This window comes from Pelophylax lessonae, assembly GCF_965119305.1.
Source record: "Pelophylax lessonae genome assembly, chromosome: 6".
NCBI classification, from domain to species: domain Eukaryota; kingdom Metazoa; phylum Chordata; class Amphibia; order Anura; family Ranidae; genus Pelophylax; species Pelophylax lessonae.
Genome location: NC_138773.1, coordinates 230,703,083 through 230,725,315, shown reverse-complemented (window position 1 = coordinate 230,725,315; position 22,233 = coordinate 230,703,083). Strand labels below are relative to the sequence as shown.

Sequence of the window (22,233 nt, the reverse complement as noted above, 5' to 3'; positions counted from 1 at the left end):
TATCTATAAATACCATCAACAACAACAAAATGTATATTCCCAAACTTGGGGAATAATTGTGCCCACAAGCAAATCATGCAGCATCACTTGTACTTCTTGTTACAGCATAAAGGGAGGTGTGAGGATGTGCTGTGTGCTCTGTGCAGTCACACGGTGATTACATGCAGACATGTATATTAAATAAAACGTGTCATTGTCAGTAAATTATTTCATAGCCTGTGGCAGGCCCCGCCTCTCCAGAGGTTATAGTACCTGACAGGTAACGTAAATGAAGTCTATAAATAACTCGTCTCCTTATTGGCTGCAGGGCACAAATATACAACACGTGAAGCGGACTAGCCAATCACAACTGCCGAGGATCTCGAGGGTTACCTTAGGCGGTTTGAGCTTTGACTGACAGTAACCATGGCCATTAACCTTCCTCGGTGGGCTTCAGTTCCACCCAGCTGCGAGGGATTGGAGTATTCATGAACTGGGGTGGTGACATTTGGGGGGGTGTCACTCAGCAGCAACCTGCCATTCTTCTCTGTGGTTACGACCGCTCTCTCCAATCACGGATAAACTCTGTGCAACATTCAACTTCTATTGGTTGGAGTAACTGAAGTGGGCTGGCTTTCTTGTTCGGAGTGGCAGCCCGTTCGGCCAATGAGCGATCAGTACGAACTAGGGCGCTGTGTGAGGAGGTGCGCGGGATGTCGGCCGCTCGGAGCCACGGGTAGAACGGGAGGATATACGAGCTTTGTGGGCGGAGATAAGAGAAGGCCCGGTAGGTCGGGAAGGCCGGGGGAAGTCGTACAGTTGATAAGTAAGCGGCTGAGGTGAGGAGGGGAAACAGCTGGGACGTTTATATCACCTGTTTACTTCATTGTGTAGAGGCAGGGGAGGAGAGCTGTGTGGGCTGTGCATGCAGACATCTGTATGTGAGGAGAGCTCTCCCTCCACTCTCACCTCACCGAACTGTTACTGTGCAGCCTATGTATCCATGTGTGTATGGATGGCTCTGAGCAATTCCAGGTCCCAGCTTGTTCTGTCACACACAGCCTGACAGGGCATTGTAAGACTTGTAGTTCCTCAGCATCTGCAGGGCAGGTTATTATTGCTCACCCTTACAAGACTTGATAAATAAACTGGTCTGTGGATTTTTACCCCCCAAGTCCATGTTTAGTCCTGCTGTACACCTCAGTCTCTCAGTTCCGCCGAGTCCATGTTTAGTCCTGCTGTACACCTCAGTCCCGCGTCTTCACAGTCGCACCTTGACGCGTGCGCACGCCTGCCTTCATTTACCTGTATGATAAACGCAGAGTGTCGTGCACACAGCATAGGCCAGTCTAGCAGTGCCGGTTCACACTATAGCGTGTGCGGCGATCGCATGTAATATCGGAACGCACTGCTCCTTCATTACATGCGATCGGATGTGCAGTGCGAATTCAGCCATACACTTTGTATGGCTAAATTCGCACTGCGCCCGCACAAAAGTCGCACATGAGGCATTTTTTCAGCCGCATCAGGAGCGGATCGCACAGTGGTTCACACTTGTGCGATCCGATCCTGTGCGAACTGTCAGATCGCACTGTGATATGCGATCAAACTGGGGGTGTCGTTAACATTTCATTGACACCCCCAGCGTATCGCATATGGCAGTATGAACTGCCAGATGTGCGTTTGCGATGCGGGAACACGCTGCGAATTCGCAGCCTTCCCGCATCGCACAAGTGTGACCCGACACGGCACTCAATGGACACAAACTAAAGATGTGCCGCGGTGCTGTCATCCTGTGCACACGCTTCATGCCTGCTTTTTGTAATGGGCTGAAAGCGCTATTAGAGGCTCAGTTCACCTTTAGAAAAAAAATTAAAAATAAAATGCACATTAAAAAAAGTTAATTTTATTATTTTTTCCTACAGGAGCCTGCAAAGCATTGCACCCGCGATCTGCGGAGAAATGTCAGGCAACTGAAGGCACTCACTCCAGCTTTCTTGCATGTACTTCTATATAGGCTTTCTATCAATGGACTACGAGGGCTCTCATCAGCACCTTCGCAGTCCATTGGGAACTAAATCTGTCTGCTGCGGTGGTAGACTGGACTTGTAGTTACTTTTTTCATAAATGAGATAGCAGTGTGGATGGGGCCCTACACAGCTGCACCAATATGTGACCGCAGTTGTGGGGGGAGAGGATCCCATGCCCACTGTCACAGTGGAAGGGGTGAGCAGGGCATGAGCTGGAACATGTTACACCCTAAATATGGTTTAGCTTAGTTTACATACCACAGAAGACTGCGATCAGGCAGGTAGGTGTGTTTTATTGCAGAAGGGATAATAAAAGTTGCACCTGCGTTGATAGCCAGACTTTTCGCAGTCTGTTCTGAAAATCTATCCGTTCCACTTTAAAAGAGAAGTATGGGAATTGCAGGGGGGGAAAAAAAACATACTCCTCCTAGATGGCTGCAGTACCGATCCTGGCTGCATCTGTCCCCTGCCGCCTCTAAGGCTGAGAATTGAGCGATCAAACATGGCTGATTGCTCAGCTCACGGTCCTCAGCCTGTAGAGAGCAGGTTACTTAATCAGTGGCTCTCTGCTTTCCCCCCTCTAGTGCTCACTGGAGTGCTGGGCTGTGGAGGGGGCAGGAGGGGCTGACTTATGCCCCGTACACACACGTCGATAGTTGGCCGTGAATTTTCGGCCAACGTCCGATTGGCCGATTTTCGGCTTGTTAGTATGATGCTTCCGACAACCGACTCCGACTTTTCGTTGCGTGTGTACGAGGCATTAGGCTCAGCAGATCGCTGAGAGCCTGAGTTAGGTGCCGGTCCATGCGGTTAGGATCTTTTCAGAGTTTGAACGAGCTCTCTGACATTAGCCGAAAACAGAGTTTAGCCTGCTGTCAGGTGAAACAGATCAAAGGAGTGCAGAGGGAACTGGGATCCATAGAAGTACAGCCAAAATTGCTGTGAATATACTTCTTATAACTCAGAACCAAATTTTTGCATGAATTTGGACCTGAGACAGGACCAAAGATGGACAGGACCCTTCTGCAAACCAGACCGCGGCTGCACTGAAGCTGTGTGAACTGGCTCTATTGAGAGCCGGTCACACTTTCCTGTCATGTGAATTTTATGCGGGGAAACCTGCATCCAATTCGCATCAGTGTGAACCCAGCCTCAAAGTCTCTTCTGCGGTGATAGCCTGCCTTTTTACAGTCTGTTCTGAAAAGCTTTCAGTTCCACTTTAAAAGAGAAGTATGGGAATCGCAAGTAAAAAAAAAAAAAAAAAAACATACTCTTCTAGATGGTTGCAGCACCAATCCAAGCTGCATCTGTCCCCTGGCGCCTCTAAAGGCTCATACACCCTATAAATAAAAAAATCGGGCGAACATTTTCATCCAAAGAATTTTCTTATAGTGTGTACACAACTTTCTACAGCCGATTCAGAATTTTCGTATGAAAATTCTCGAAGGGACAAACTCCAGAATTTTTCTCTTACGAGAAAAAACAAACGATTTTCGTTTTAATGTGGACCGTTTTCGTACGATTTTTGTACAAGAAAAATCAAAAAAGAAAGACTGCGCACAGTTGGCTTCACCCCTCTGTCAGCTGAAAACTGGTCACCGGAGTTCAGAACTAATTGTACTCCTGTGATCCATAGGTAAAGTAGAGCCCAAGAAGCTTTGTCCGTACTTCTCTTTTAAGACCCCGTTCACACTGGGGCGACGCTACTTGCCGGGGCGACCTCACCGGTCGCGGTTCGCAGCTCGCACCGCGACCTCGGAGCGGCCGGCACGGACTTCATATCATTGAAGTCAATGCAGGTCACTCCGGGTCGCCCCAAAGAAGCTCCGGACCCTTTTTCTAAGTCGGAGCGACTTGTGTCGCTCCTATTAGAACGGGTCCACAGCTTCTCTATGGCAGGCGACCTACGGCGACCTGTCAGGCGACCAGTGTGAATGGGGTCTTAATGTGGTGGCTGCTTTTATTTTTTCCTTTTCATTTGTTTACTTTATTTTCACCTGATAATCTGGCTGTAACGTCCTCCGGTCTTAACCTCCCTGGCGGTATGATTATGTCAGGAATTATGTATCAAAAGCGGTACAATTTTTTTCATGGAAATTTGGCGTTATGTATTATAGGCCTACAATTCTTAGTAATTACTGACTTAAACCTGAACAAAACAAGACTCTAGTAGACATCCCAGATGTGAAAAATTTGAAACACAAATGCATGAATTATAATCTAATCAATAATATAATTTTATTATATAATAAAATTATATTATTGATTAGATTATAATTCATGTGTTATATAGGTGTGTGTGTGTGTGTGTGTATATATATATATATATATATATATATATATATATATATATGTTATGTGTTTGGTGCAACGTTTGAATTTCCCTCCCAGTTCCGCTCCCATGCAGCATTGCTGCTGCAGGGAACGGAACCAGGAAGTCATCACACCGACGGACGAGCGGCGGGACTCTCGGCTGGCGGTCACAGCAATGAGAGATCATCGCTGGATCGCCAGGAGAAGGTAAGAGACACCGCTGCGCTCTCTGCACATCCACCCCGAGCGTGACTCGGGGATACCGATCCTGGACTAAAAAATCCACCCGAGTCACGCTTGGGGATACCGCCAGGGAGGTTAAAGCGGTATTAAACTCCAAAGCAAACCTCAAAAATATGGCAGGATGCCATAGATGTGGTATAGTTTTTTTTTTTCTTTTCTTTTTTTTTTTTTAGATCTTTATCATGCTCTCCTGAAAATGTAGCAGTTAGAGTTAAGACAAACCATTTACCTCTGACAGGGGTGCTTACAACAATCAGTTTTTGTTTATGTGAAATCTTTATACCCCCAGAATAAAAAAAAAAAACATCACAGTCAGAGCTGGTTCACACTACCACTACCAGAAAGTCGCCCCGTGACTTGTTTAGAGACTTGTTTAGAGACTTGTTTAGAGACTTGTTTAGAGACTTGTGCACTACTTTGAAGAGACAGGCGACTTTGTCTGTGGGGAATGCCTGGCTAATCTCTTTCTTCTTCCTGGAAAGTCTGATAACAAGTCGTGTCAATTAAGATAAGGAGGCGACTCCCATTGAAGTATATGGGACAGTCGGATCACAGGTCGCCTCAAAGTAGTACAGGACCCTTTTCTGAAGTCGGAGCAACTTCAGTAGTGCCAATTAAGACGGCACTGATTGATTAACATTGCTTTTGTTATGTCAAGCGACCTGGGGCAACGCAAGTTGCCTCACAAGTCGCACTAGTGTGAATGGGCTCTAACTGCAGTGTGAGCTGGAGTTTGGGTTCTGTTTGATAGTGTATTTAAATCTGCACACACCCCAACCCCCCAGGCTGACCATTCTGCTGTACATAGGTTCCCCTGTTCTCTTTCATCCAGAGTGGGTGCACCTTTAATACAGGTGGTGTGTTACTGGCCGTATCAACAGGTGAAAACCGAGAGAAAATATGCCTAAAAAAGAAAGCCAATGCAGTCACCCCATCTAAGCTTTTGTAAACTGCAATATAATACAAATATGGTTTTGGGTTTAATACTGTTTTAAGGTGTCTCCAACCTGGAAGGGGGAGCATCAGAGACACCTTTGGAGAACAGCATTGTTAATCTAGGGAGAGGGTAGTGTTAGAGGCATTGGAAGATTTAGATGATCTTGGTTAACAAATCAAAGCTGAATTCCAGCTAACACTTTTTAAACAGTTAAGGCTAGTACACACTATAAGAAAATCGGGCGAACGTTCGCATCCAAAGAACTTTTTATACAATTTTCATATGGTGTGTAATGTACGCAACTTTCGACAGCCGTTTCCAAATTTCTGTGCGAAAAGTCTCGAAATGACAAACTCCAAAATTTTTCTCGTGCGGGAAAAAATGAACAATTTTCCCCTCTCAGTGATAAATGGTTTGTCTTAGCCCTCTGCCAGTTTTTCTGGACAGCTTAGTCTGATAAAGGTTAAAGTGTAACTATTACCAAAATCAAAAATCGCATGAAAATAGCAGTCCTTCTACCCTTTTTCTTTTTCCTGAGTCCTCCCTGTAACTTTGGTTTTATTACCTGGTGATCTGGCCAGTAAGTCTATTGTTTTTCAACTTCCTTTAACAGCCCAAGCTGTCCGGAAAAGGTGGCAGTTGGAGGACTGAGACAAACCATTTAAAGAATAAGTTCACCTTTTCAGAAAAAAATATTAAATGCACATATTTTTGCAGAAAAAAATGTGCATGTATTCTATTTTCCTACAAAAGCCTGCAGAGCATTACAACCACGGTCGGGGGATCTTGGATGCAATGTCGGGCTTTTGCAGACACTTACTCTGGCTTTCTTGCCCATACCTCTGTTTGGGCTTCCTGTTAAAAAGCTGAAGGAAGTGTCAGTGGACTCTTAGGGTGCTCATCAGCGCCCCTCATAGTCCATTACGAACTACAAATCTGTCTGCTGCAGTGGAGCCCTGCACAGCCGCACCAATTTTAAATGGGATAGCGGCTGCAGGACTCCTGGCAGCTGTGCTGGGACATGGTAAGGGGGGGGGAGGTGCAGGGCAGGTACTGGAACAATGTAAATGGTACACCTTTTAATATGGGAGTAACATTTAATATGTTCCATAGGTGGACTTAGCCTTTAACACTTGCAGGGTTGCTTACAGTGATTAGCCTTAATTTATTTTATGAAAACCTTTATGCCAAAAGGGAAAAAAAATCTTTCTCTATCGCTCATTGACAGACGTAGTCTTCTTGATTCTCAAGAGCTGGGTTATGTTGTCTCCGCAGGAGTAGGACTAGGCAGAAAGACAAAACGTTCTGGCTCCACCTTAGGGGCAGTCCCTGAGGGTATATCCTCCCTCTCTCTGCTACAGGGAATCAGTTTTTTTCTGTCTAGTCAGGAGTAAGGACCTAAGTTCCTTGCTGGGATCTTTTGGTCCTGGCAAGACTTTTTTTCTTTAAGAAAAAGACATTTTTTAGGTAGTTTTCTCCAGTGTTTTTTTCCTGTGAGATCTTCAAGCAAAAATGCCGGACTGGGCGACACTTGTGGTCTCCCCAGCCGGCCTACGAGCGCGCGCAGACCATGGCATTGCGCTTGGTCGGCCGCGACATATTCAAGTAAGTATGCGGGGCCGGGCGACGGGCTGGATGTTGAGATCCAGTGGTCACCCCGGTTTCTGCCTACGAGCGCGTGCAGACCAGAGCTCCGCGCTGGGTCGGCCGCGACGGAGTCCCAGTGAAGGGACTGACTTTGCGAGTTAAAAGTCTCGCTTGGACGCCAGGTACCAGAGAGTCGAGGCGTCCACAAACCCCCACCCCGGTGGAGAGGGTATTGTGAAGAGAGGGTGCCTGTCGGTTCGGTATGGTGAGTAAACGTTCCCTTTTTTCCTCGTTATGAGGCAGTATGTATTATGGGCCCCTCCATATATGGTCAGTATATATCTGATACTTACAAGTCCCCCTTGTAATACAGCATGTGTTTGTGGGAAGTGGACTTGGTTTAAGAGCTAACACTCTACCCAGCAGACTGTAACATTACAGCAGACATAGGAGGTATAATCCTACCTTATGTGTAGTGTATCTCTGTAGATCCATATATCACCTCTTAGCAGAGTGCAGGTGGATGTGCTGGGAAGACGATTTCGGCGGTCCGCCGCCATTTTGCCGTAGACCGAATGCATGTATGTCCTCAGGTCACGCCGGCCGCCATGTTTTTGGAGTCTTATGTCTCTTCTATGGGGGCGGCCATGTTTTGTGAGCCCAGCTACCTCGTGGAGGGCTGGGAACGCCGGAAGGCGTACACAGGGGGCGGAGCCACGCCTTCTACCCGGGAAAAAGCAAACAGCTCCTTCCAGTCTGTGTAAGACAGACGCTGACTGCAGTTGGTTGGAAACTGCACTGCATCGGTTGGTGAGCCTTGGGGGTCCCTCTCTCTCTCTCTCTGGGATCGAGAAGCAGGTACTCTGAGGGGCGCTATTGCGCTAGGGGGAGACACACAAAAAAAAAAAAAAAAAAAAAAAAAAGAAAAAGTTTTTTTGTTTTGCTGGCAAAGGTGTCCTGTATTAACATGGACCCTGCCACTCATGTATCTCCTCCGGATCCCCTCGAGGGGTCTGCGGGATCCTCCAGCACCCCATTGACAATTGAATCATTGTCAGCTATTATGGAAACTTTTGTGTCCCGGGTGGAAGTGGCTTGTCAGGGACAGGGCGCAAGAAAGCGACCCCCGCCTAACCCCTTATTATCTGAAACCTCGGATTCAGACTCTGAGCCTATTTCTGCAGTTGCAGGTACTTCATCTGGGATTGGTGTCTCGGGTCCTGTCTCTTCAGACAGTGAGGAGGATGTTTCGGCATCCGCCATAGCCCGAGAGGAAGCGTTGGTAAACGCACTCATTGTATCTGTTCAAGAGACCTTAAGGTTACAGGGTATTCCATCGGAAATAGCTGAAACTGAAATCCCTTTTGGGACTAAAAAAACGCATCAAAGTGGCGAAGGTTTTTCCATTGCCCAAATGTTTTGGCAATCCAATCGAAGAAGAATGGCGTCTGCCAAAACGCACTTTTACTATTTCTAAACGCATTGACAGGCGTTATCCGTTTGAGGAAACCCTTATTAAGAAATGGACAGAACCACCTGTGGTGGATTCACCAATTGCTAGATTGAATAAAGCCACGGTTATTCCTTTAGAAGACGCTCCGTCTTTTAAAGATCCAGTGGATCGCAAGATAGAAGCTATGTCTCGCACCATGTTTTCCTTGATTGGATCAGCTTTCAGACCTATAATAGCTATTGGTCTGGTTTCGCAGGCTGTAACTGAATGGACCAAGTGGTTACGCCGGGACTTAGAAGAAGTCCCTCAGGCGGTATCAGATTTGTTGGAACAAATGATACAGGGGTTACAGTTTGTGTGTGATGCGGCGTTAGACGCCACTCCATTAATGGCGCGAGCATCAGTCTCAGCAGTGGTTCTCAGGCGTACACTGTGGCTAAAAGGTTGGTTAGCCGACCAAGGTTCCAAAAAAGCATTGGCTAATATCCCCTTTTCAGGAGAGCGTCTATTTGGAGCCAACTTAGATGAGATCATTAAGGATCTCACCGGTGGAAAGAGCACCTTTTTACCGCAAAATTTTAAAGGTAGAGGAACTCGTCAAAGACGAGGGCCTTCTTTTTCTGCTCACAAGAGGTTTTTTCGTCCAGCGGGTGAAAAAACTAAGTCCTCCAAAGCTCCTGCAGGAGGCGTCAGGGGTCGTTGGTCGGGCAAGCAAAAGCCCGCCCCCTCCAGACCTGAAGATAAACCATCCAAAGCCTGAAGGTGCGCCCCCACCCATAACTGGGGTGGGGGGACGTCTTCGTCGGTTCCCGGATCCATGGCTTTCCAGAATCCCGGACAAATGGGTTTGCGAAGTCATAAGGTCAGGGTACAAGATCGAGTTTCGATCTCTCCCACCGGCGCGATTCTTCCCTTTTAATATCCGACTATCCTCAGATCGTTTAGAAGATCTGCGGAGAGCAGTCACAGATCTACTACAACAAGGAGTGGTAGTCCACGTTCCTTGGACAGAACGGTTTCAAGGGTTTTATTCAAACCTGTTTACAATACCCAGGAAAGAGGGCAAAGTGCGTCCAATTCTGGACTTAAGAGCACTCAATTCTTTCGTCAACATAAGAAGATTCAGAATGGAGTCCATTCGCACGGTAGCAGCCTTCCTGCATCCAGGGGATGTCCTAGCGTCCATAGACATCAAGGACGCCTATCTTCACATTCCCATTTTCGCAGGACATCAGCGTTTTCTACGCTTTTCCGTAGAGGAGAACCACTATCAGTTTGTGGCGTTACCTTTCGGTCTCGCCACGGCTCCGCGGGTCTTCACAAAGGTGTTGGCCCCAATGTTGGCACTTCTGCGCCAAAGAGGTATATCGATCCTTGGTTACCTAGACGATCTTCTGCTTCATGCAGAGTCTCCTCAGACCTTGCTACAAAACATAGAAATTACTATGATTTCTTTACAGGAATTCGGGTGGCTGGTGAACCAGCAAAAGTCATTTCTGGTTCCCACCCAGAGGCTCGAATATCTGGGTCTAATCCTAGACACAGTCAGGACAAGAGTTTTTCTTCCGGTAGGGAAACTCCGAAAGATTCAATCAGCAGTCCAGTTGTTACTGTCCAACAACTGGTCTTCCCTTCGGACTTGCATGAGGGTTACATAGAAACATAGAATGTGTCGGCAGATAAGAACCATTTGGCCCATCTAGTCTGCCCAATATATCTGAATCCTATGAATAGTCCCTGGCCCTATCTTATGTGAAGGATAGCCTTATGCCTATCCCATGCATGCTTAAACTCCTTCACTGTATTTGCAGCTACCACTTCTGCAGGAAGGTTATTCCATGCATCCACTACTCTCTCAGTAAAGTAATACTTCCTCATATTACTTTTAAACCTTTGCCCCTCTAATTTAAAACTGTGTCCTCTTGTGGTAGTTTTTCTTCTTTTAAATATGCTCTCCTCCTTTACCGAGTTGATTCCCTTTATGTATTTAAAAGTTTCTATCATATCCCCTCTGTCTCTTCTTTCTTCCAAGCTATACATGTTAAGGTCCTTTAACCTTTCCTGGTAAGTTTTTTCCTGCAATCCATGTACTAGTTTAGTAGCTCTTCTCTGAACTCTCTCTAGAGTATCTATATCCTTCTGGAGATATGGCCTCCAGTACTGCGCACAATACTCCAAGTGAGGTCTCACCAGTGTTCTGTACAGCGGCATAAGCACTTCTCTCTTTCTACTGCTTATACCTCTCCCTATACATCCAAGCATTCTGCTGGCATTTCGTGCTGCTCTATTACATTGTCTTCCCACCTTTAAGTCTTCTGAAATAATTACTCCTAAATCCCTTTCCTCGGATACTGAGGTCAGGACTGTGTCAAATATTCTATATTCTGCCCTTGGGTTTTTACGTCCCAGGTGCATTATCTTGCACTTATCCACATTAAATTTCAGTTGCCAGAGTTCTGACCATTCTTCTAGTTTTCCTAAATCCTTTTCCATTTGGCGTTTCCCTCCAGGAACATCAACCCTGTTACATATCTTTGTGTCATCAGCAAAAAGACAAACCTTACCATCGAGGCCTTTTGCAATATCACTTATGAAGATATTAAACAAAATTGGTCCCAGTACAGATCCCTGAGGTACCCCACTGGTAACATGACCTTGTTCTGAATGTTCTCCATTGACCACAACCCTCTGTTGTCTGTCACTCAGCCACTGCCTAATCCACTCAACAATATGGGAGTCCATGCTCAATGACTGCAGTTTATTGATAAGTCTTCTATGTGGGACAGTGTCAAAAGCCTTACTAAAATCTAGATATGCAATGTCTACTGCACCTCCACCGTCTATTATTTTAGTCACCCAGTCAAAAAAATCTATAAGATTTGTTTGACATGATCTCCCTGAAGTAAACCCATGTTGTTTTTCATCTTGCAATCCATGGGATTTAAGATGTTCCACAATCCTATCCTTTAATAGGGTTTCCATTAATTTGCCTACTATTGATGTCAGACTCACTGGTTCTGGGGTTGATGGTGGCTTCATTCGAAGCAGTCCCATTTGCCCAGTCCCATACCCGAATTCTCCAGCAAGAGATTCTTCTCAGATGGAATCGGAATCCGGAATCCCTGGACAATCAGATACGATTGAGCAAACAGACCAGAGAGTCTCTGGTTTGGTGGCTTCGGTCTCCGATGCTCAGCCAGGGAAAGTCATTTCTGCCAATATATTGGACGATAGTGACCACGGATGCCAGTCTATCCGGATGGGGAGGAATTCTCGGTCAGTTATCTGTCCAGGGACTTTGGTCCCTGGAAGAATCCAGGTTACCGATAAATGTATTGGAACTGAGAGCGATCAGACTTTGTCTGATTCACTGGACCGAGCAGCTCCAGGGCAGCCCGGTTCGGATCCAGTCGGACAATGCCACGGCCGTGGCTTATGTCAATCACCAGGGGGGCACCAAGAGTGTCCGAGCGGCCAAAGAAGTGGCTTGCATTCTTCGCTGGGCGGAACGATTTGTTCCAGCAATCTCTGCGGTGTTCATTCCGGGGGTGGAGAATTGGCAGGCAGATTATCTCAGCCGTCAGACCCTGGATCAGGGGGAATGGTCCCTCCATCCAGACGTTTTCCACCAGTTGTGCCTACGGTGGGGCACCCCGGATGTGGATCTGTTGGCATCACGATTCAACAGGAAAGTTCAGAGATTCGTGGCTCGCTCCCGCGATCTTCTAGCAGAAACCGCAGACGCACTGATCGCCCCGTGGGGGCAATACCAGCTAATATATGCCTTCCCTCCTCTCGCGTTACTGCCAAGACTTCTTCGCAGGATAGAGGAGGAAGGAATCCCAGTAATCCTGGTAGCTCCGGACTGGCCTCGTCGAGCTTGGTACGCCGACATGGTCAGACTGGTGGCGGACGTCCCGTGGAGACTTCCTCTCAGGGAGGATCTACTGTCTCAGGGACCGATCTTCCATCCTGCTTTACGATCGCTGGCTTTAACGGCCTGGCTATTGAGACCCAGGTGCTGAAGGACAAAGGTTTGTCAGCTTCAGTTATTCCTACTCTAGTTGAAGCAAGGAAAGCGACTTCCAGAAAGATTTATCATCGCACATGGAAGTCCTACATTGCATGGTGTGAACCTTTGGGGTTCCGTCCTCGGTCTTATTCGATTAGTTGAATATTGGCTTTTCTGCAACAAGGGGTTGAGCAGAAACTGGCCTTGAGTACTATCAAGGGTCAGGTCTCAGCATTAGCCATCTTCTTTCAGAAGCCTTTGGCTACTCATTCCTTGGTGCGGAACTTCATCCAGGGGGTGCGACATCTGGCTCCGCCAGTGCACGCGCCGTTACCCCCCTGGGATCTTAATTTAGTGTTGTCGGTTCTTCAGAAACCTCCCTTTGAAGATATTAGGGAGATTCCTCTACCCACGTTGTCCCAGAAGGTGGCCTTCTTGGTGGCTATTACTTCTGCACGCAGGGTGTCAGAACTGGCCGCATTATCTTGTCGTTCACCATATCTGGTGGTTCATAGAGATAAGGTGGTTCTTCGTCCGAATCCATCCTTCCTACCAAAAGTGGTTTCAGAATTTCATCTGAATGAAGAAATTGTATTACCTTCCCTGTGTCCTAAGCCCAGTCATCCTCGGGAGTTTGCTTTACACTCCTTGGATGTGGTCCGGGCGATCAGGGTATACTTGAAAACGACAGACTCGTTTCGCAAGACGGATTCACTTTTTGTGATCCCAGATGGACCCAAAAAAGGGTTGCCTGCATCTGCCGCGACCATTTCCAGATGGATCAGACAGACGGTAGTGCAGGCTTATTCTATTAAGGGTCGGGAGCCCCCGTTCCCTGTTAAGGCGCACTCCACTCGGGCACTTAGTGCGTCATGGGCCTTTCGCCATCAGGCGTCAGTGGTCCAGGTGTGCAAGGCGGCTACCTGGTCGTCGGTGCATACCTTTTCTAAACATTATAAAGTTGATGTAATGGCATCGTCTGATGCCTCGTTTGGCCGCAAGGTTTTGCAGGCCGCAATTTGAGGAGCCCAGTGGTCTACCTCGAGGGTTTTTTTCCGTTGGAAAATTTTTTCTTTAGTCTCATTCTTTGTTTATAATGAGCCTTTAAAACTTCTAGTTTGGCACCGGTTGGGCCTTCTAGATTGGATTTGATTTTGTCAATCCCACCCCTCATTTGTGGCACTGCTTCTGGATGTCCCAGCTCTTGAGAATCAAGAAGACTACGTCTGTCAATGAGCGATAGAGAAAAATGGATTTTGTAAGATCTTACCGTAAAATCCTTTTCTCTTAAGCTCATTGACAGACGTAGTACCCGCCCCTCTATCATTGAGTTGGGTTGGGTTAAATTCTCTGTACTGCTTTAAACAGAACTGATTCCCTGTAGCAGAGAGAGGGAGGATATACCCTCAGGGACTGCCCCTAAGGTGGAGCCAGAACGTTTTGTCTTTCTGCCTAGTCCTACTCCTGCGGAGACAACATAACCCAGCTCTTGAGAATCAAGAAGACTACGTCTGTCAATGAGAAAAGGATTTTACGGTAAGATCTTACAAAAATCCATTTATTGCCACCTAATAAATGTTAGCTGGAGTTCAGCTTTGTTATTAGTCAGTTATGTAAAGTCCATGTAAATCCTAGTAGTTCATGTAACTCTAGACAAAGGACAAACAAATTATCAGCGCTACCCTACCCTAAATTGTCAAATTTCAAATGTCCAGAAAAAATGTTTACAAGTTCCCCAGGCCCAATACACAGTAAGAGTGTCCAGATCAATAAAGTCAATAATGATGAATCTGACTGGGGTATCCAGTGGGAGCGAGGTTGCCTGTACTGGGGTCTGGGAACCCTTGCTGAAACAGAAGAGGGAAGGGAAAGAAAGGTGCCAGGCGACCACTGGTGTAGCACAGTTTGTTAGGAACAAAATTAAAAACCAGTAACAAGTTCCACTCAGAGGGTGTCAAGTGTAGAGGTCTGGAACCGAAGGAAGCTCAGAAGGGGATCCTTTTTTTTCCAAGGTGGTTAAATTGCTCCTCCATAGATACAGCGGAGGAGTGAATGTAGCCATCCTAAGACAGGAGGTGTGTTACTGGCCGATCACCAGAGGAAAATAAGGCCTTGTTCACACCTGAGCGTTTTTCAGCTTGTAAAACGCTCATCTCTGAAGTCTCAAAACAGCCAAAAAGCAAAATCCCATTCATTTCAATAGCCCTTGTTCACATATGACCGTTTTGTTGCCTGAAGCTCAAAAAAAGTACATGAGCTTCTTTTTTGGCAGATTACAAGCGTTTTTGTTAGATGTCAATGCCTGCCTCCAAACGCCTGGAAAAAAGGTAAAAAAAAACGGCTGAAAACAATACTCGGGTGTGAACGGAGCCTAAAGGAATAAAAGCCTTAAAAACAAAAACAAATAACTAATGCAGCCACCACAACCAATGATTGATAAGCTACAAGTATATTACATTTAAGTGTTGGTTCACACTACCGCGACTGGTCAGCCTGACAAGTCGTGGTCCATTCTGTGCTACGAGAACCGTTCTAATATGAGCGACTCAAGTTGCTCTGACTTAGAAAAAGGTTCCTGTACTACTTAGGGGCGACATCAGAGCGACTTGCATTGACTTCCATTATGTGAAGTCCGTGCAAGTCGGTGCACGCGACTTCACAGGTCGCCCCCGAAGTCGTGCACGTCGATACGTTGTATCTTGCATACCCTGTATAAAAAGAACATGTATAGTTACCTTTTTTAATCTGGTGCAGTCACATGATTCTGCAGCTCTGGCTTTTCTGTGTAAATTAGCGCTCATTAGCTTCTAATTTCTTGGAGCTGTGAAGTCACAAATAGCCTCCGATGGCCCAGCCACTGTCAGTGTTCCGTCCTCTCCCCTACAGCTGCTGTTCTTTGATACAGGAAAGCTGGAGCTGCAGGATCACATGGCTGGACCAGAGCAGATTAAAGATAGGTAGGATGAAGGGGGAAGGGAACATTTTTAGGTGTAGTTAATAGTTTTTTGTTTTCTACTACTTTAATGACTGGTTTACCAGATGAACTAACGTTACAAAAGCCTAAGAAATCAAATGCAGTCACTTCATCTAAAAATTGGTAAGCTGCAATATATATATTTTTTTTTGTTTTGGGATTTAATACTGCTTTTAAAGTAGATTTAAATCCAATCACTAAAATTTTATAAAAGTTTTTAACATTTGAAAGTAGATTTAAACCCTAACTGGGTGAAATTTGATTTGCCAAAGCACTGTGTGAGATGAACAATTGTCATTTTTGCTTTTTTCGGAAATACACATTTTTGTTTCTGGAGGGTGGCAAGTTTGAACTTCTCTGTCTTCAAGCGGTACAGTCTCTGGCAAAGTCTTCGGCATTCAAAACCTTTGGAGCTATTTCATGCTTGCTCTTCTGCTACCCTCATTGATTCTTCCCGCTGTACTGCTTGAAGACAATAGAGTTCAGACTCCCCACCTACCAGGGAGGTAAGTATTCACATCCTTTTATTGTAGAAGCTTTGAGAGACCCATGGGGACCCAATCATGAGGCGTTTCACGTGGAAATCAGAAGAAATAGCAGGCGGAATAACATTTCAATAAGTTGAAAATCAAATTTCTCCATAACGCCTACAGATACAGAGGTTAGGGAAGGCTTTTTTACTTTTTACTGCTTGTTCAGAATATGCAAATACTTTAGTGTGCATTATCAGGGTAAGGGACTTTTAGCAGCAGTAGTTGCTTTTGTAAGGAAGTGTGAAAGTTGATTAACATGGTATCAGTGAGGATTTGTGCATCAGAGTTTACAAGAATGCATAGCTCTGTGCTTTTCTTTTTTATATTTATTGCAGTTATCAAAAATAACTAAAATTAGTTGCATTATTGGATTGGATTGTCTAAAACATCCATATTAGTGTTACTAAAACAACAACAGTAAAAATCAGTCTGTATATGCAGTAAAGCATGCTTGTTATATTCACTTTGAAACCTAAAGGGTTAATCCTCTGCATTGTGTAAAAAAGCTGTTTGATTGTGTGTTCTCTTTTCCTCCCCTTCTTCCACAGTCCCCAAACCATCTGCTGATAGAACAGAGGCTAGGAGACAAGCTGCACATGCTCAGTTTGATGTGTATTGCTAGAGTTTTTTTTATCTTGAGATAGTGGCCCTGTGCTGATCACATGCAATCAGCACTGTCCAGACAGAGGGGCAGGGGTCCTGCAGCCTTATAGGACAGTCAGAGCAGATTGAAAACATCTCCTACAAGCTTTAACAAGACACTGATAGAAGTCACAAGACTGCTCTAACTGCTGATAAAAAAGGTATTTAAGAAGTTTATATTTACTAAAACTATTGCAGTTCTGTGTACTGTGGGAGACCAGATATAATGAATGCAGGATCCTGGGTTTAGTAACACTTTAAATGCATTTTCTAGGTTTCTCTAGTAGTACCTATCCCTGTTTGGTGATGAGCATGAATTTGTGCTCATTGTCTCTGGGAGTATGACTGCAGTATTGATAATTCTTTGTGTTTGTTGCATTATACTAATGCAAACGTTTTTAAAGTGGTAGTAAACTCACAATGCATAATTTCTCTTACTAGAAGCCATTTGCTATAACTTGTCACTGACATTCTTGCCATCCTCACTTGAGCCTGTTAATAGCTGTACCCCTATTTCTTCTTTAGTGATGTCACCTGCGCATGTGCGATTGTTTTTTTTTTTTTTTTCCATCATCTACTGCATGCTTTGTGTGCCATCAGTCGATGCGGCCTCCTGCCATGCTATTGTCATCGTAACTATCGCTACATAGTTACAGTGCCTTGCAAAAGTATTCACCCCCTTGACTTTTGTTACATTCACCCCCTATTTTGTTACATTACAGCCTTAAGTTCAATGTTTTGTTAATCTGAATTTTATGTGATGGATCAGAACACAATAGTCTAATGCCCCGTACACACGTGCAGATCGTTGGCCGAACGATCGGCCGTCTTTTGTCCCCGGGCTGTCGTGTCTGTTGAAAAGTGCAAAAGACTGCACAAGAATTTTGTCCGCCGACTGCAGAAGTGATGTCATGTGATGTTTTTTTTCTTTTCTGAGCATGCCCAGTCTTGCAAATCTGCTGTCTGTCGGCCGAATTCTGTATTGACTGGCAAACAATCGGCCGCTCTGGTGTCGGCATACAAAAATTTTAATGCTTGCACGACAGATTCTGTTCGGCCGAAAGTGCTGCCTTCGGCTGTCGGAAGCATCATACTAACAAGCCTACAATCGGCCGATCGGTCGTCGGCCGAAGCTTTTCGGCCGACAATCTGCACGTGTGTACGGGCCTTAAGTTGATGAAGTGAAATGAGAAAAATATATACATAACATTTTTAGAAATAGAAAACAGAAAATTGGCATGTGCGTATGTATTCACCCCCTTTGTTATGAAGTCCATAAAAAGCTCTGGTGCAACCAATTGCCTTCAGGAGTCACATAATTAGTGAAATGTCCACCTGTGTGCAATGTAAGTGTCCCATGATCTGTCATTACATATACACATCTTTTTTGAAAGGCCCCGGAGGCTGCAACACCTAAGCAAGAGGCGCCACTAACCAAACACTGGCATGAAGACCAAGGAACTCTCCAAACAAGTAAGGGACAATGTTGTTGAGAAGTAAAAGTCAGGGTTAGGTTATAAAAAAAGAAATACCCAAATCTTTGATGATCCCCAGGAGCACCATCAAATCTATCATAACCAAATGGAAAGGAAATGGGCACAACAGCAAACCTGCCAAGAGACGGCCGCCCACCAAAACTCACGGACCGGGCAAGGAGGGCATTAATCAGAGAGGCAGCACAGAGACCTAAGGCAACCCTGGAAGAGCTGCAGAGTTCCACAGCAGAGACTGGAGTATCTGTACATAGGAGGACAATAAGCCGTACGCTCCATAGAGTTGGGCTTTATGGCAGAGTGGCCAGAAGAAAGCCATTACTTTCAGCAAAAAACAAAATGGCACATTTTTTTGAGTTTGCGAAAAAGGCATGTGGGAGACTCACAAAATGTATGGAGGAAGGTACTCTGGTCTGATAAGTCTAAAATTTAACTTTTTGGCCATCAAAGAAAACGCTATGTCTGTCGCAAACCCAACACATCACATCACCCAAAGAATACCATCCCCACAGTAAAACGCGGTGGCAGCATCATGCTGTGGGGATGTTTTTCAACAGCCAGGACTGGGAAACTGGTCAGAGTTGAGGGAAAGATGGATTGTGCTAAATACAGGGATATTCTTGAGCAAAACCTGTACCACTCTGTGCGTGATTTGAGGCTAGGATGGAGGTTCACCTTCCAGCAGGACAATGACCCCAAACACACTGCTAAAGCAACACTTGAGTGCTTTAAGGGGAAATATATAAATGTGTTGGAATGGCCTAGTCAAAGCCCAGATCTCAATCCAATAGAAAATCTGTGGTCAGACTTAAAGATTGCTGTTCAAAATCGCAAACCATCGAACTTGAAGAAGCTGGAGCAGTTTTGCAAGTATGATTAGGCAAAAATCCCAGTGGTAAAATGTGGCAAGCTCATAGAGACTTATCTGAAGCGACTTGGAGCTGTGATTGCTGCAAAAGGTGGTTCTACAAAGTATTGACTTTAGGAGGGTGAATAGCTATGCACATTGACTTTTTCTGTTATTTTGTCCTATTTATGGTTTGCTTCACAAGAAAAAAAAAAAAAAATCTCTTCAAAGTTGTGGGAATGTTCTGTAAATTAAATGATGCAAATCCCAAAACAATCCATGTTAATTCCAGGTTTTGAGGCAACAAAACTCAAAAAATGCCAAGGGGGGAGTGAATACTTTTGCAAGGCACTGTATTCAGTATCGGGAGAGTAATGTCCCTCTGCCGAGACTTGGGTAATACATAATACAATCATTACAGATTATATGTTGTCATCGCAGAGAAAGGGTGGAAGCAGTATCACACTGGATGTGAAAGGGAAATATCCAAAATGGCGTAGGCTTCGATGGTGATAAAGAAGAATGAAAGTAAGGAAAAAAAACAATTGTGATACAAACTTTTACTGGAAATAGAGCGATGTGCATTGTCATGAATTAAACGGTTTCCCTTATATTTCGTCTATTCATGCTGGCTGAGTTTACTACCGCTTTAACATTTGTTATGTTTTAAATGCATTATAAACCTGTTTGTAGCCTAGTGTTATTTGCCAGGTACATGTCAATAGAAAATGGTTGGTGCTTGTGGTTTATAACTGGGTGTGTCTGTATCAAAGATGGATGCCAGTACTTTGATTTGTTTGGCAGGTTAAGGCCAGAGTTTATGGATGTTGTGGAGGTAGGATGGAATTTGCTTACTTTCAAGTTTAAGCTTGAATCCTAATACCATCTGAGTAATAAGACATAGTGTGAAAAGAGCAGTTACATGTGAAAGCCCGTAGTAACTGATTTTGTTAGCAGTTTTTGTTCTGAATATCAATTCTAGCTTTTATTTCTTTGCAGTCTTAGGTTTTCTTTGTATAGAATATGGGAACACTACAATTTGATAACCATATGTCCTAAACCATTTCAAGATAATGTTTGTTGTACCTAAAGCCCAAATCCACGTTTCTTCCACACCTGATTTCCCCCAGTAAGACAGACTGTATCCAGTAAGACAGACTGTATCCAGTAAGACAGACAGTATCCAGGTTTATTCATCCATTGCGTACATATGTACTGTATATGATTAGATGTGTGAGAAGATCTGGACATCCGTTCCTGTTGTTTGATTTATTTTTTTTCTGTTAGCGGTTTTATTGTTTTTATTAAAGTATTTCACAAAAAACAAAAGGGAATACAAAAGATATGACCAAGAATGTGTATTTCCCACAAATGTAAAATACATATAGAATGTGCTAAAGACCCAACATTTTTAAATAAAAAAACCATGAAAAATGAGCGCTCTTTGGAATAAAACTCTTCACAATCAGTATAGATTTTACTATCAGTGTGGGCTAACCCCAAAAATCATTTAAACTCTTAATGTCACATAAAAAAGGCACATCTCAGGCTTGTTTTACAGTAAAAGACTAAGTAGCTTCGAATTGTGTTTCCTACCCTAGGGTCAGCACCCAAACCCATTGGCTGGAGATGCTCCTGCCTATAACTATATATATTTCTGGGAGGGGGCCCACATTTCCAGGGGAAGGAAGCCACATCCCTCGTCGCCCAGTAACCGGTCTTCACTTTGAGGAAGTAGTCACTTATCTAGGTTTAAAGGGAATAGTCATGAAGACCCAAGAGATGTAATGGCAAAGACTTAGGAGAGAAAGAAAAGGGGAAAGGTCGAAGGGGAAAGTAGGGTAAGACCTCGCATGCTGAATCCCATAATCCTGAAGCTGCCTTAATCGGGTTTGGATTGAGGATCTCCTGTCAGGTACCTGAGCCATAGGTCCCAAACCTTCTCAAACATCTTCATTTTATCATTCAAGATCGCTGACATGCGTTCATTGATCATAATCAAGGAAAGTTTGTGCTTGAGCTGTTCGAATGGCAAGACTTTGTGATTATAATTTTTGCTGATAAAAAAATGAAGGCTATGAAACGTCTCTGGGGTCTCGTGGCTGTCTCCGCTTTGCTTGATTTATTTATTTTTGTAAAAAAAATCTGCTGGCCATGACCTTAAAGTAGAACTATAGGCAAAACTTTAAGTTAAGCAGGGATTTAACCCCTGATTTTTTTTTTTCTCCATATATGTCCCATTATGGAGATTTCCCTTCACTTCCTGTCCCATAGCCAAACAGGAATTGAGAGGAAATCCCTGCAAATAAATGAATTCCTTCGGGGACTCCCAGGTCACCAGAACTATTGTCCCAATTGGAAGATTTCCCCTTTACTACTTTTCTGGGGACAACCCAAAATTTGGGATTACCATTTTTTCTTTCAATGATAATGGTAAACAGGACTAATACTAATAAAGAAGATGAATCTCCTTTTAACAGGAGCACAGACGGCAGTAAAAACTGATGTTCTAATCCCTCTCCTCTATCTAAAACTAAACATTTTGCCTTTAGTTCTACTTCAAGAAATTTAAAGCCATGACATGTAAAACATTACCGTTTTTCAATTCAGCCCTGCGTCGATGTAAATGAGCCCTAAGTTGTGAAGTCATCTATCCGCTCCTAACGTGTAACTCTGGTAGGCTAAATCACTCACTAATATGGTAAATCTCTTGGTCTTCAGTGTTGACAGCTGGAGGTCCTGGCTCTGCCATCCTGCAATGAAGTCTCTCATTCTCTCCTAACTGGTGAGTGAAACTGAGAATTTATGTGGAGTAATTCTACCAATAGCGTGAGCGATATGATCTAGCTGGTGTTTTAAAGTCTAAAGGCAAAACCTTTTTCTTTAGTTTTGGATAGAGTAGAGAGGAAGTAAAATGCTTGTCAGTTTTTATTGCTGTCTGTGCCCCTAATAAAGGAGTTTTACCCTCTGTATTTGTCCTGTTTACCATTATCTTTACCATTATCATTGAAAGTAAAAGAAAATCCCAACTTTTGGGCTGTCCCCAGAAAAGTAATAATGGGAAAATCTTAGAATGGGGGCACTAGTTCTGCTTATCTGGGGGTCCCCTAGGAATTCCCTTAAAGCGGCGTTCCACCCAAAAGTGGAAGTTCCAGGTTGAGGTTAAGGCCTCCTCCCTAGGCTCCTGTTT

The 22,233-nt window shown here is 44.5% G+C and overlaps 1 protein-coding gene across 3 annotated transcripts in view; it reads left to right on the top strand.

Moving 5' to 3' along the window:
- Nucleotides 1-701: 701 nt before the first annotated feature.
- Nucleotides 702-22,233, top strand: part of HDAC4 (histone deacetylase 4) — a 666,648-nt gene continuing 645,116 nt past the window's right edge. Inside the window, exons 1-2 of one of the 3 annotated variants that reach the window (XM_082260869.1) lie at nt 767-818; nt 21,765-21,828. The gene's annotated coding sequence lies outside the window, so the exon portion shown is untranslated. Of the gene's footprint in view, nt 819-21,764; nt 21,829-22,233 lie in introns of all 3 variants that reach the window. The other 2 variants (XM_082260868.1, XM_082260870.1) reach the window with 2 other exon arrangements.